The sequence below is a fragment of the Lissotriton vulgaris genome, chromosome 1_1, assembly GCF_964263255.1.
Source record: "Lissotriton vulgaris chromosome 1_1, aLisVul1.2, whole genome shotgun sequence".
NCBI lineage: Eukaryota > Metazoa > Chordata > Amphibia > Caudata > Salamandridae > Lissotriton > Lissotriton vulgaris.
In genome coordinates this window covers 946,339,534-946,353,999 of record NC_141685.1, presented here as the reverse complement: position 1 = coordinate 946,353,999, position 14,466 = coordinate 946,339,534, and positions in this window count along the sequence as shown.

The following is a 14,466-nucleotide window of genomic DNA, read 5'->3' as shown; positions in this document are numbered from 1 at the left end:
ACTATAACTTTTGTTTACTCTTTGTATTATTTGTGCCTTCATTAAAATAACTAACCCTTCACAAGTGGTTGCGTCCTCATTATCGTGTCTGTTAAACGATCCTGAGACGTTCAGGGCGTTACACAACGACAATGTATATGAAAATTGGATGTTGCTTGAAATGGCATTAACATCGTTTGACTCTCACACCCACTGGGCAACTTGCAGAACCCACCCCCAACCAGGGAGGAGATGGATCACAGTCCCAGGCTATGCGGGATCTTGATCCAACCAACAGGGACGCCTCTCATCACTCCATGGATGACCCTGACCAACCTGGCACCTCTGGATCCCAAACCCGTGCAGCAGCTGGATCAGGGACATCTGCGCCGACCACCACACCTATTCCTGCCACATCCCAGCAGACAGCTCGGAGCCCTGCCCACAATCCACAACTGAGCCAGTCTGACAATGAGGGACAAGGTTTGCCCGGCGCCCAGGAGGTGGCAGACAACACCACCACTGTCAAACCTCAGGGGTCCTGTCAACCTGATGTGCCCACAACAGCAGGCCAGACTCGTGTGGGCAGGGGTGGTGGGAGTGGCACAAGGCGGAGGCGAGAACCTGACCAGCAAGCTGCAGGCTCTGGTATATCTGAACTCAGAAACATCATGGAGGTATACCAGCGGGACACCAGGGAGTTCAGCCAGGGAGTGGGGGCCCTCATCAAATTAAAAAAACAGCAGGCCGAGCAACACACCAGTCAATGACGACACCAAGGATGGATGGAGGCAAGTCTAGCTGAGCTCTTGGCGGTGCAGAGGGACATAAGCAATTCACTCCGTCGGATTGCTGACAACATGCAGCACCCTCCCTGTGTCACCAGGCCAGAAACATCGAGGCAAAGGCTGCCAACGGGCACAGGGAGGGAGGAGGAGGCAGAATTGTCCGACCGAGCGTCCCAGGCATCGTCAAGGCTTGCATATGATGGTCCCCCAAGGAAGGTGGGTCGTCCACGGAGAAGACGTTGAGAGGCAGTGGGCCATGCACATCTCCCAGGTCACCTGGTCTGGCATCTTGCCTTTGTGTGCAACAGCATCACCTTATTGACTGTCTGACTCTCCCACATGGACTTGCTGGTCGCAGTGTCACCAATGATGCCAAGCACTGTGGTCTGGACTCTTTTGACTCAAACTGCAAGACATCACATCTCCCTCTGTGAACTTTGGATTCCCAGCATTTTTGTACAGCACCTACCACCTACTCACATTTCACAAACAAGATGGATAAATAAATATTACAAACACAATACGTTTTGATGTGGAAGTCTTTTTCCCAGAGTCAACAACATATGTGTGGGGATGTGTCAAAGTATGCCAGAGTGTGGAACAGACTCAAGCCATCCATACACTGGGATCTGAATCTGATGATGACACACATAGGTCACAATGTATCATCAACTACATACATGGAGGGCAATACTCACCTGTGATGGTTACAATCTGCTCGGGGGGGTGGCTTGCCATCCTAGTCTAGGACACCCCCGCGCCGCACGGCCACCAGCTGCTGCGTGTGCCTCCCCGCCTGCCTGCCTCGACTGCCCCGGCTGCCGCCGCGTGACCACGCCCCCTACCATCGAGCGGCGTGGTCCGTGCTAGCCTGACCGGCTTTCCAACCTTGTACCCCTGTATTTTTGTTAGCATAGCATTTGTGGTCCCATTAGTGCCTTGTACCCCTGCATTTTTGTCTAGAATTGTATTTTTACTTGTGCTTCCCTTCAGAGCCTGTTTGCCTGTTTGTTCGTCCCCGTCTCATCCCTCCCCGCTTCCCGCCACCGCCGCTAACCCCGCCCCTTTTTTCCTTCTGTACCCTCCCCGCTCCCGCCTCCCAGCTGCTCCGCCCTCCCTCGCACTTGGCCATATATGGCGACCGTGCGACGCAGGTGAGTGTGACCTAGTCTAGGACACCCCCGTGCCGCACGGCCACCAGCTGCTGCGTGTGCCTCCCCGCCTGCCTGCCTCGACTGCCCCGGCTGCCGCCGCGTGACCACGCCCCCTACCATCGAGCGGCGTGGTCCGTGCTAGCCTGACCGGCTTTCCAACCTTGTACCCCTGTATTTTTGTTAGCATAGCATTTGTGGTCCCATTAGTGCCTTGTACCCCTGCATTTTTGTCTAGAATTGTATTTTTACTTGTGCTTCCCTTCAGAGCCTGTTTGCCTGTTTGTTCGTCCCCGTCTCATCCCTCCCCGCTTCCCGCCACCGCCGCTAACCCCGCCCCTTTTTTCCTTCTGTACCCTCCCCGCTCCCGCCTCCCAGCTGCTCCGCCCTCCATCGCACTTGGCCATATATGGCGACCGTGCGACGCAGGTGAGTGTGACCTAGTCTAGGACACCCCCGCGCCGCACGGCCACCAGCTGCTGCGTGCGCCTACCTGCCTCGACTGCCCCGGCTGCCGCCGCGTGACCACGCCCCCTACCATCGAGCGGCGTGGTCCGTGCTATCCTGACCGGCTTTCCAACCTTGTACCCCTGTATTTTTGTTAGCATAGCATTTGTGGTCCCATTAGTGCCTTGTACCCCTGCATTTTTGTCTAGAATTGTATTTTTACTTGTGCTTCCCTTCAGAGCCTGTTTGCCTGTTTGTTCGTCCCCGTCTCATCCCTCCCCGCTTCCCGCCACCGCCGCTAACCCCGCCCCTTTTTTCCTTCTGTACCCTCCCCGCTCCCGCCTCCCAGCTGCTCCGCCCTCCCTCGCACTTGGCCATATATGGCGACCGTGCGACGCAGGTGAGTGTGACCTAGTCTAGGACACCCCCGCGCCGCACGGCCACCAGCTGCTGCGTGTGCCTCCCCGCCTGCCTGCCTCGACTGCCCCGGCTGCCGCCGCGTGACCACGCCCCCTACCATCGAGCGGCGTGGTCCGTGCTAGCCTAACCGGCTTTCCAACCTTGTACCCCTGTATTTTTGTTAGCATAGCATTTGTGGTCCCATTAGTGCCTTGTACCCCTGCATTTTTGTCTAGAATTGTATTTTTACTTGTGCTTCCCTTCAGAGCCTGTTTGCCTGTTTGTTCGTCCCCGTCTCATCCCTCCCCGCTTCCCGCCACCGCCGCTAACCCCGCCCCTTTTTTCCTTCTGTACCCTCCCCGCTCCCGCCTCCCAGCTGCTCCGCCCTCCCTCGCACTTCGCCATATATGGCGACCGTGCGAACGCGCAGCGGTCACGCGCAGCGGGAGCGCCGATTGTGCGCCGAAGGCGCGCCAAAGGTAAGCCCGTCTGCGCCCATCCGCGCCTGGACCGCGCCCAGCGCCAGAACCCCTGGTCCCCGCCGAACCAAGCCGACCCGCCGGACCTACGACGCCGCCACCCTCAACGCACTCAACGACGGCCGAATCCCGGGATGCTACCGAGCCACCCCGAGGCGCACCCACGGACCCTTCTGCTGCACCGCCTGCAAGTTCACCTGCATCCGGACCTGCCCCGCACTAGCACCTGCCAAGCCGAACAACAGCAGCGACCACCTCAAGTGCATCCTGCTCAACACCCGCTCCGTCCACAGACACGCCATCGAACTCTGGAACCTCATCGACACCACAGCCCCTGACGTTGCCTTCCTCACGGACACCTGGATGAACGCCTCTTCAGCGCCCGACATTGCCATCGCTATCCCAGAGGGCTACAAGATCACCCAGAGGGACCGCACCGCCAACCAGACTGGAGGAGGCATCGCCATCATCCACAGGGACACCATCCGCATCACGACCAACACCGACGACATCCTGACCACCGCCGAACACCTACACTTCCAGATCCACACCGACCCGAAGACCACCCTCAGAGGCACCCTGATCTACCGACCCCCGGGGCCACGCACCCAATTCAACGAGGACATCGCCGACTTCGTCAGCCCGCATGCCCTCCGCTCCGCTGACTACATCCTCCTGGGGGACCTCAACTTCCACCTGGAGAACAACAACGACCGCAACACCTCCACCCTGCTCGACAACCTCGCCAACCTCGGACTCAAGCAGATGGTGTCCACCCCCACCCACCTCGCCGGACACACACTCGATGCCGTCTTCTCATCCAGCAAAGACATCGCCTTCACCCACGCCACCGGACTCCACTGGACGGACCACAGCTGCGTACACTTCACCTTCAAAAGAACGACGATCCACCACCACCAGCAACAGGTTGCCCGTAGATGCTGGAACAAGATCACAGCCGACCAGCTCGCCGCTTCCCTGAGCCAGCACCCTCCCGCCAGCTCAGCGAACCCCAGCCAGGCCGCCGTCAACCTCACGAAGTGGATCAGCAACTGCGCGGACGAACTCGCCCCACTGAGGACCCCGCCCAGCAGACCCGGCAGCAAGAAGGCCCCATGGTTCACCGACGAACTCAAGAGCTCCAAGAAGAACTGCCGAGCCCTAGAGAAAGCCTGGAGAAGGGAGCCAACACCAGACAACATGACCACCCTCAAGCTAGCCACCCGGAAGCACCACCAACTGATCCGCGCCACCAAGAAAACTGCATTCAAGGACCGGCTGGACAACAACGCACACAACAGCAAGGAACTCTTCAACATCGTGAAAGAGCTCTCCAACCCCAACGCCGGAAACAACGACGTCACCCCATCGCAAGAACTCTGCAACTCCCTCGCCTCCTACTTCCACAACAAGATCGCGGACATACACAACAGCTTCAGCACCCAACCGACGAATGCCACGACCATCACAACCGAACCAACGCCCCCCACCACCACCCTCCGCGCCTGGACCCCGATCAGCACCGAAGACACCGTCCGCATGATGAACTCCATCCACTCCGGATCTCCGACCGACCCCTGCCCTCACCACATCTTCATCAAGGCCGACGCTGTCATCGCACCCCACCTGCGGAACATCATCAACACCTCCTTCACCACCGCCACCTTCCCTGAGAGCTGGAAGCACGCCGAACTCAGCGCTCTACTAAAGAAACCAACAGCGGACCCCACCGAACTCAAGAACTACCGCCCCATCTCGCTGCTCCCGTTTCTGGCCAAAGTCATCGAGAAGACCGGCAACAAGCAGCTAGCCGCCTTCCTCGAGACAAATGGATCCCTCGACCCCCTACAGTCGGGCTTCCGGGCCAACCACAGCACCGAGACCGCCCTCATCGCTGCCACCGATGACATTCGAGCCCTGATGGACAACGGAGAAACAGCGGCCCTCATCCTCCTAGACCTCTCCGCGGCCTTCGACACCGTCTGCCACCGCACCCTAGCGCAGCGCCTCAACATCGTCGGAATCCAGGAGAAGGCACTGGAATGGACATCATCTCCTACGCCGACGACACCCAGCTGATCCTCTCCCTGACCAACGACCCCGCCGCCGCCAGAACCAACCTGCACGAAGGGATGAAAGAGGTAGCCGAGTGGATGTCGACCAACCACCTGAAGCTGAACTCAGACAAGACGGAAGTCCTCATCCTGGGAACCTCGCCCTCCGCCTGGGACGACTCCTGGTGGCCCCCCGCCCTGGGCACCGCACCCAAACCGACAGAACACGCACGCAACCTGGGCTTCATCCTGGACTCCTCTCTCTCCATGACCAAACAAGTCAACGCCGTCTCCTCGTCATGCTTCAACATCCTGCGCATGCTACGTAAGATCTTCCGGTGGATCCCCACCGAGACCAGGAAGACGGTCACCCAGGCCCTCGTCACCAGCCGACTGGACTACGGCAACGCCCTCTACGCCGGAACCACCGCCAAGCTCCAGAAGAGACTCCAACGGATCCAGAACGCCCCAGCCAGACTCATCCTCGACATCCCTCGACACAGCCACATCCCCGGACACCTGAGAGACCTGCACTGGCTCCCGGTCAACAGGAGAATCACCTTCCGCCTCCTCACCCACGCACACAAAGCCCTGCACGATCAAGGCCCGAGCTACCTCAACAACCGCATCAACTTCTACACTCCCAAACGTCACCTCCGATCAGCCAGTCTCGCCCTCGCCGCCGTCCCCCGCATCCAAAGAGCGACGACAGGAGGAAGGTCCTTCTCCTACCTGGCCGCAAAGACCTGGAACTCCCTCCCGACCGACCTGCGCCTGACCCAAGACCACCTCGCCTTCAGGAAGAAGCTCAAGACCTGGCTGTTCGAGCAGTAGCAGCACCCCCCCCCCCTAGCGCCTTGAGACCCTCCGGGTAAGTAGAGCGCTCTATAAATGTCTATGATTGATTGATTGATTGGCAGACAGTTACGGAACAGTCTCATGAAGGTGTAGAGGTCATGGGTAATGTGTAGGTGTCTAGGAAGGGAGTACCAGGTCTGTTTGTTGAGGTGGGAGAACTATCATCCGCATGCACTTGTACTGTGGATGTGATGAATGTTGCCCAGGGCAATGGTGGCTGGACGGACTTTGTGCAACGGGGTGTTGGATGGGAGACGTCCATATTCGTTTTTTGGGCTGTGGTTGTGGAGTGCCTACTGAGTGTGGCTGAGGAGTATGAAGGTGATCCTGCAGGTGACAGTGGGACTATTTTAGTTATCCCAGGAGGACGGTCATGTGGCTATGGCAGGGTATTTTGAGGATGAGGTGTGCGCATGCACCCTGGATGTGCACAAGAACTCCTGGAGTCTGGCTCTTGTTCCTGTGCAGAGGTTGTTGCCGTAGTTGAGCCGGATGGTGTTGTGGACCTGGGTGGCTGTCTGTCATGACTAGGACTGGATCCATCTGAAGATAATTTACAGCATGTGGAGGGACTAGCAGCATGAGGTAGTGATGGTGATGATTTGGAGAACTGGATGCCATTTTTTATGTACCAATGCAGGATGCTGGTGTTTGTCCCCCAGCCAGGAGTTGCTCTACCCCTGACCCATGTATTCTGTGTAGGTGTGGGCCTGCGTGCTGATGTAGTACTCCAATATCTGAGGAGCAATCAATAAAGTAGTATCCCAGCTCAGTGGTCTCAGATTTTGACACAATTTATGGTGAAGCCTCTCTGCTCGATTAGCAGATGTGTTAATCCACTTTCCCTACTGACCCCTTGCCCGCCGAGCAATACAACATCCTTTCTAATCTTCACATTCACCATTTAAACACCATTTGGAACCTTTAGCTCACATTGGTCTCTAATCCGGATGCGTGTAGACACACGTTCCTCCTGCCCATCTTAAGTAAAGGCAACGCAGATCCTGAATATCCTTCCAATCATACACCGAACTCCATTTATCTGTTCCGGCCAAGAATCCAGTGAAAATAATTTTCCTGGCAGCAACTGATGCCCTTTGTTGAAGATAATAGCCTCATTCACGACTCGCATTCCAGCTTCCATCCCGGCTATAGTACCCAGTTGGGCCGCATGGCAGACTTAATACGCTGAGAGTTCCACGGAGGTTCCAAGGCAGCGTTGGTGCTGTTAGACATGTCTACATATTTTGACACTGTCGACCAACCCATACTTCTGAACCACATGAAGACCATAGGTGTGGGTGCATCAGTGCTGAACTGGAACTGTATATTGTCCTAACTATCTGACCACACACAGCAGATCCGCACCTAACCATTTTTCTCCCCAGTAAGACCACTGAAGTGGGGCGTGCTGCAGGGCTCTGCTCTGAGACCATTGAATTGTATATATTTACTTTACCCCGCTAGCGGAATCGATTGCCATGTCTGAAGTAAAAATAATATCATATGCTGATGATCTTCAGCTTCTAATTACCTAAAATTCTGTCTGAGCAGCAAATTTTGACCCTCTCCAAAATGTCTTAAAATTGCGGCCTGGATCGAACACATTTTCTTGAAACTTCATCCACATAACACCTAGGTCCTATACTCCTAAACCAACCTTCTGCCCTCTCTTTTCAACTTTGGTGGCCAGAGTAACTTTGCATTGCTCCGTCACACAAGGACTTGGTCAGGGATCTGTGAGTCAGATGGGACAATCAGCTATCCCTTCCCACACAGGTACAAGAGGCGGGTGCGGCTTCTGTAGGCAAATTTTTAATCACTTAAGATCTATTAGCTATCTGCACAATGTACCCCAGAAAACGGTGGTTCACGCACTGATCACCTCCCATTTTGACAACGCAAAATGCCCATCCGTGTGTCTCACATTAGGCTTGCTACGTATACTGCAGACGCTCAAAAATGCAGCTGACCGCCTGACATGTGGAGTCTCAGTTTGACAAGATATCTTCCTGTTTCTTCGATTAGTCCATTGGCTGACCATGGCTACACAACAAGATTTCGATGCGGTGATACGTACCTTCAGGGCAGGACAAGGCCGTGGGCAGGTCTACCTAAGGAAGAGCCTCTGTCCCTATTGCCAATCACGATCTCTACGTTCCAATGACAATCACTTGCTCATTGGTCCTTGGTTTGACAAACAAAGATCAGGAGGTGAAACCTTACAGGTAGGAACCAGCCAATGTTGGACTAAGCCACCTCTTCCGCTGCGTATAACCCTGTCTGAATATGAGTCTTGCCAAGCCCTTGAAACCGAGTCATTTTGCCTGCTTCATTACTTGCTCCTCCGTATGCTGCCTCCATTTCGGTGCACTACAGCGCTGGAACACCCCGTTGTGTTAAATGTGCACCCAATAATTGCATATTAATATATTTGTAGATGGCTTAGCAGAATTGTGTTTGTAGGCTTGGAGCTCTGTAGATGATAGTTACACTGAGGCTGGTCAGGGTGTTGTTGTGAAACATGAAGTGCATATGTTTAACAATGCGGAGTGTGTCCTTGGTGTTATACGTGACTCTGAGGGTGCACCTCATAAAGTATTGCTAATCATACTCCTGGATTGTGTTGGTCCCTGCAGGGGATCAAGTATCCATCTCTGATGGCAATGTATAAGTAGTGTGCTGATGTTGCGTACAACCAGGTTACTGTAATGAAGGTGATGTGTGTTGCTGTTGTGCTGATGAGGTAACAGAGTCCAGTGGTGTACTGGTGGAAGTAGCGTGTGTGCAGTACGAGGCATATGACCTAGTTGTACGGACATGCACTGTTATGTGGGGCAGCACGGTGTTGGCAGTATGAGTTTCACACACAGCCTGCGAAGCTATCATGTTTGAGCTTAAGGGTTGCCTGATACCAGGTGGTTGATTGTATGGTGTTCACTGTGTGGAGGGTGGCAGGAGCATGACTCTGTTGTGTTACCTGTATCATGGAATGACCAGAGGGTCTAGCACTGTGCATGTTGCAGGCGGTGAGGGTCCTGCCTTTGGCATGAATGTGGTGCAACAGTGGCACTGACAACCTGCAGCCTGCCTTAAGAATGAATGGATGGATGGATGAGCATCTTGGAGGCGTGTGTGTTGCAGAATCAGGGCACTTGGTGTTGCGGTGTTGCTGGCGAGGCAGCAGCACGAATGAGTGAACACATGACGGCAGAAGGGGTGAGACACCATGCAAAACAGGCACACAAAAAGATGGATTTATGCAAGGTATCATGTAACATGTGTATGGAAAGGAAGGTGTGTCTGTTTACTCATGGGTCACTGCACGAAAATGGGTAGACAATCACCAAATATGACGGGCACAGGATCTGGCACCAAATTGCCAAGCGGGGCACAGGACATACAGCGTCAGCAGATGTTCCCTGCCCGTTGTGGTTATCAAGCTAAAACAATACATACACAACCAGGTACGTCATGCACAATATGGAACATTAGCCATTACAAACAGCATGCATGTTGCCACAGTACACATAAACCCATATGCACAATCATTGTAAAATATGCCATAGATGAAGCATGCAGACTGGCAAGAGAACTGCGGTGACAGCAATGAGGCACAATGTACTGTTTGGAACACATTTACTACACAAAAGGATCACGTTTGTTTTGAGGCCATGCTGCTTTAGCCAAGGTACATGCCTAGTGGCATTGCTCTGAAGAAAATAATAGTCATGCAATGATGTTACCTGTAATGCTGGTGAAACTCTCTCCCCACGACTGCCAGGGACTGTCGGGATATTTGATCCTCAGAGTAGTACGATGATGAAAGGGGTCCATCTCCAGATAGCCCCTTGGTATGAGTATAAATGACAGACTCCAAAGGGTGATCAGGCGAGGGAAGTAGAGGATGGGAACAGCAGGGAGGGAGATCTGAAACAAAGATATACAAGCATAAGTATTCAACACTTCTTGTCAATGAATCACCAAATACCTCATTAGCTACACTGTAACAGTTACACCTGTGAAGTTTAACCACAGCCACTGTATCCTATTTGGAATCACATATTTTGAAATGATACTAGATCTGAGGATTGAACACGGACACATAAAAGGTAGCAGAGTATGCCACCTAACTGAAGGGTGTGTAACGCACACCAGGCTGCTTCAATGCAATTAGATCCATGTGGTCAACAACTAAGTCACAGTGTATGAATGAGGCTCCAAATTATATTAGATTAAATGTGTAGCAGTGCTACTCACATAAAGCCAAAAAACTGTAGGTAGCCCTGTGAATCCGTGAGGGTCATGAAGGTTTATTACAAAACACCCGCAAGAACCGTAACAAGCTCATCCAAGGAGGAATGGAAATATCTAAACACAAGGAAGCCCCGCAAGATACAGTCATTGCATATTAAAACTGTGCCTTAAAATGCCGAACATGAAAAGCAGGTGGGACCAAACTAAACAGGGAGTAATGAGGGACAAATCCACTAAACCACCCCTACCGTGACCATGATATGCAGCAGCGCACAAGAGAATCCTGGGATTAACGTCATCCGACTGGTGTCACGTAAGTGTTTACATTTGCCACAGCACAAAGTTGGGATGTCATCAGCGCAACATTCCTGGCATCATGGGAATAGAAAGTTAAGCTCAACTTACAGAGAAGGATTGCAAAGCAGTGTTCTCCACCCGCACTGATGCAGCAACGTGACAGTGACATGACATACTGACACAAGGGGCAATGCATCCATACAAACAGACTCACAGGACAGTTGACTGAACATGTGGGACATACACTGGCCCACACCTTCACAACATGGTTGTTTGGAAATCAAACTGTACTGGCTCACAAGATTAAGGGGATGAGCCTGAGACATCCTGCTGCACACAGTGAGGCTGCAATTCCACACAGAGCCTGTGGCTGTGATGTCCCACACAATATCAACCGGCGTTTACCGAAATGTGTAAGGGTGAAGGTTTACACACATTATTGCATTCACCAGAGTCAAAATTCCACAACAGATGACTGTCAAGAAGGGTCACTGACCTGTCATGGGAGTGGTGCAACATGCAATTTGATCCATGCTCATGAGACATGTATGTATTGTTCTACAACATGCACAGAAACAGTTCCCACACATTCCCAAACCATACCAACCCAAAATAGCCTGTTTATATTTCCTACCCAAACTGACTTTTCCACATGTCCGTTCATGGAACGCTTAATCGGCACACGTTGCAATCATCATGAGGAATAGCAGGAGGACGAAGATGACACGAACAGACAACAAGCAGAGCAACCTGGGAATGACAGGCACAAAAGGGGTCAGGTCCAAAAGATTTCCCTACAGACATGGTCATGTAAAAAACACTAACGTAGTACACATGTACATTCCAAGATCACTCATTGTGCATATATGTGTGGCATTACATCATCACTTGTGTGACACATCAGAACATACATCAAAGTGACTTTGCATACAGTCAGCTTGACACACAGTATGCAACACATGCCACTCTATGCCACAAGCTTGCACACTAATTCCCAGTGACTCACCATTAAGAGAAGAGGTTGCGTATGAGCTGACTCCGGATATCATCCTCCTCCTCCTCATCACTTTCATCGTGGCCAAGCCCTTCTTCCTCAACGGGTTGATGTTCCAGCTCCTGAGGATCCAGGATGAGTGGCACAGCCTTCTCAACTGCCATGTTGTGCAGCATGCAGCACATGATGAAGATGTGACACACCTTGACCGGGGCGTATGGGAGGGATCCGCCAGTCTTATCAAGGCACCGGAATTGGCTCTTCAGGAGTCCAAACGTCCGCTCTATCACTCGCCTGGTCTGTCCGTGTGCATTATTGTACCGCTGGTCTGCAGCTGTTCTTCGGTTGCGGAGCGGTGTCATGAGCCACGTCATGGTGGGATATCCTGCGTCTCCTACAAATATACATCATGTAAATAAGTGTGCAATGAAATGCCTTCAGAGCAAATCACAAACGAGACATACAGGACAAACAGAGTGTACCCACCAACAAGACATGCACGATCATTGGACAGCTGCAGCATCATCTGTGGTACCCTGCTACGCCTCATGATGAATGCATCATTGCACGATCCTGGAAAACGTGCACAAACATGTGAAATCAGCATGTTAGCAAGACACACCACCAGGGCATTTATTGAGTGGTAATGTTTCCTGTTGCGGTAGGCCTGCTCCTGAGCCTGTGGTGGCACCAAAGCCACATGTGTTCCATCAATGGACTCAATGACATGTGGCATCCCTCCCAGGGCATATAATTCAACCTTGGCATCTGTCAACTCTTCAGGAGTGAGGAATTTGATGAATTCATCAATGTGCTCCAACATCGCAGCTAAAATATTACATAGTACACGGCTGAACATGGTTTGTGACATACCCCCCACATCAGCAATGGTAAATTGAAACGTACCTGTTGAAAAAAAATGTAGGGCTGCCATCACCTTCAGCTTTGGTGTCAGCGCAGTCGGATACCTGTGTCGCGGTTGGAGATGTGGTTCCAGCCTGTCCGTCAAGTCCTGAATCAACTCTCGAGTGAATCTGTAACGTCGGATGCAATCACGTTCCCTCATGGTATCCAAGTCTGGAAAAGGCCTTGGTAGAGGTGGTGCCCTGCAGGACATATTTAGGAAGAATCTAGAACAACTGTCAGCCAAATACATTACCAATTTCCATAGCACATGCAACACTACAACTACACATCAAGTCACTATGGGGTCTGGCGTGTGTAATACATCCAGGACACATATGCCAGCTTGCTGGCACTACAACAAAAACCCAGATACACCTGTCTTTTGTCAAATGAACATACCATGCACGCAAAAAGAGCTGCTGGGCTGATCTGAATGAACTGCCTGAGATATCACTGGAGTGACACACGTCACCAGATCTGCATTAGAAGGTTGTCATCCCATCAACACAGCTGACTGCAAGGCATACGCCCAGGTCACATAGTATATGTATTGTACATATCAGACAAATTGCTAATAAGCTGTGCATCGGCCAACACAACACCACAGCCGTTGTCACGATGCAGACATGTATGCCTGGGGATAAATGATGTATGATGCCATCAGACACAAAAACCATGGAAATGCACATGTGGCATGGTGTGCGTACATGTTAAACCATTTCAATCACAACACAGACCTATTATACATGCTCCAACAGCAGATGCAGTTAACAGAACACAACCAGCAAGCTCAATCTTTAAAATGACACACACTAGACATTGTCACATAGGTTCATGCATAGCCTCAAATTGTGAAGTGAGAAAGTGCCCCGGTCACTGGCATAATGAGACAGGTGCCTGTAGGGATGACTGTGCCATCCCAGTGTTGATGTGCATGACAACATGTGCATGATGATACATATGGGAAAAGTGTAAAGGTGATGTGCACTACATAGTGCACCATCACACATGACATGGGTCAACAGGTCATCACATATCGATTGCGCAACAAGATCAGATGCCCTGTGCTATATCACTGCCTGACACGCCTAGGGCCTGCTCCTGTAAGTATGCAATGACAGAAACTTGATAGACATCCTTGTTTTAACAGTACCCCTACATCCCTGCCATGTGTGCGCATCGTATCACTATTGTATTGGTTCCATACGTGAGCGTGTGAAATTCACTGTGTAAAACGCACCGTAACCCTGCATTGACTACAGCGTGTGAAACACACCGTGTAAAACACAGTTAACTCTGCATAGACTACAGCGTGTGAAACGCATCGTGTAAAATGCACCGTACCCCTGCATAGACTACAGCGTGTGAAACGCACTGTGTAAAATGCATCGTACCCCTGCATTGACTACAGCGTGTGAAACACACCGTACCCCGACATTACATATGTGTGTGCGCAGCTTCTCACAAGCATAATCGTGCCATATGCGAGCGAACCGTACCCCGACATTGCGTGCATGTGTGCGCCTTGTTTCACAAGTGTAATCGTGCCATACGCGAGCGAACCATGCCCCGACATTGCGTGCGTGTTTGCGCCTTGTTTCACAAGTGTAATCGTGCCATACGCGAGCGAACCGTACCCTGACATTGCATGCGTGTGTGCGCAGCTTCTCACAAGTGTAATCGTGCCATACGCAAGCGAACCGTACCTTGACATTGCGTGCGTGTGTGCGACTCGTTTCACAAGTGTAATCATGCCACAGGCGAGCGAACCGTACCTCAACATTGTGTGCGTGTGTGCGCAGCTTCTCACAAGTGTAATCGTGCCATACGCGACCGAACCGTACCCCGACATTGCGT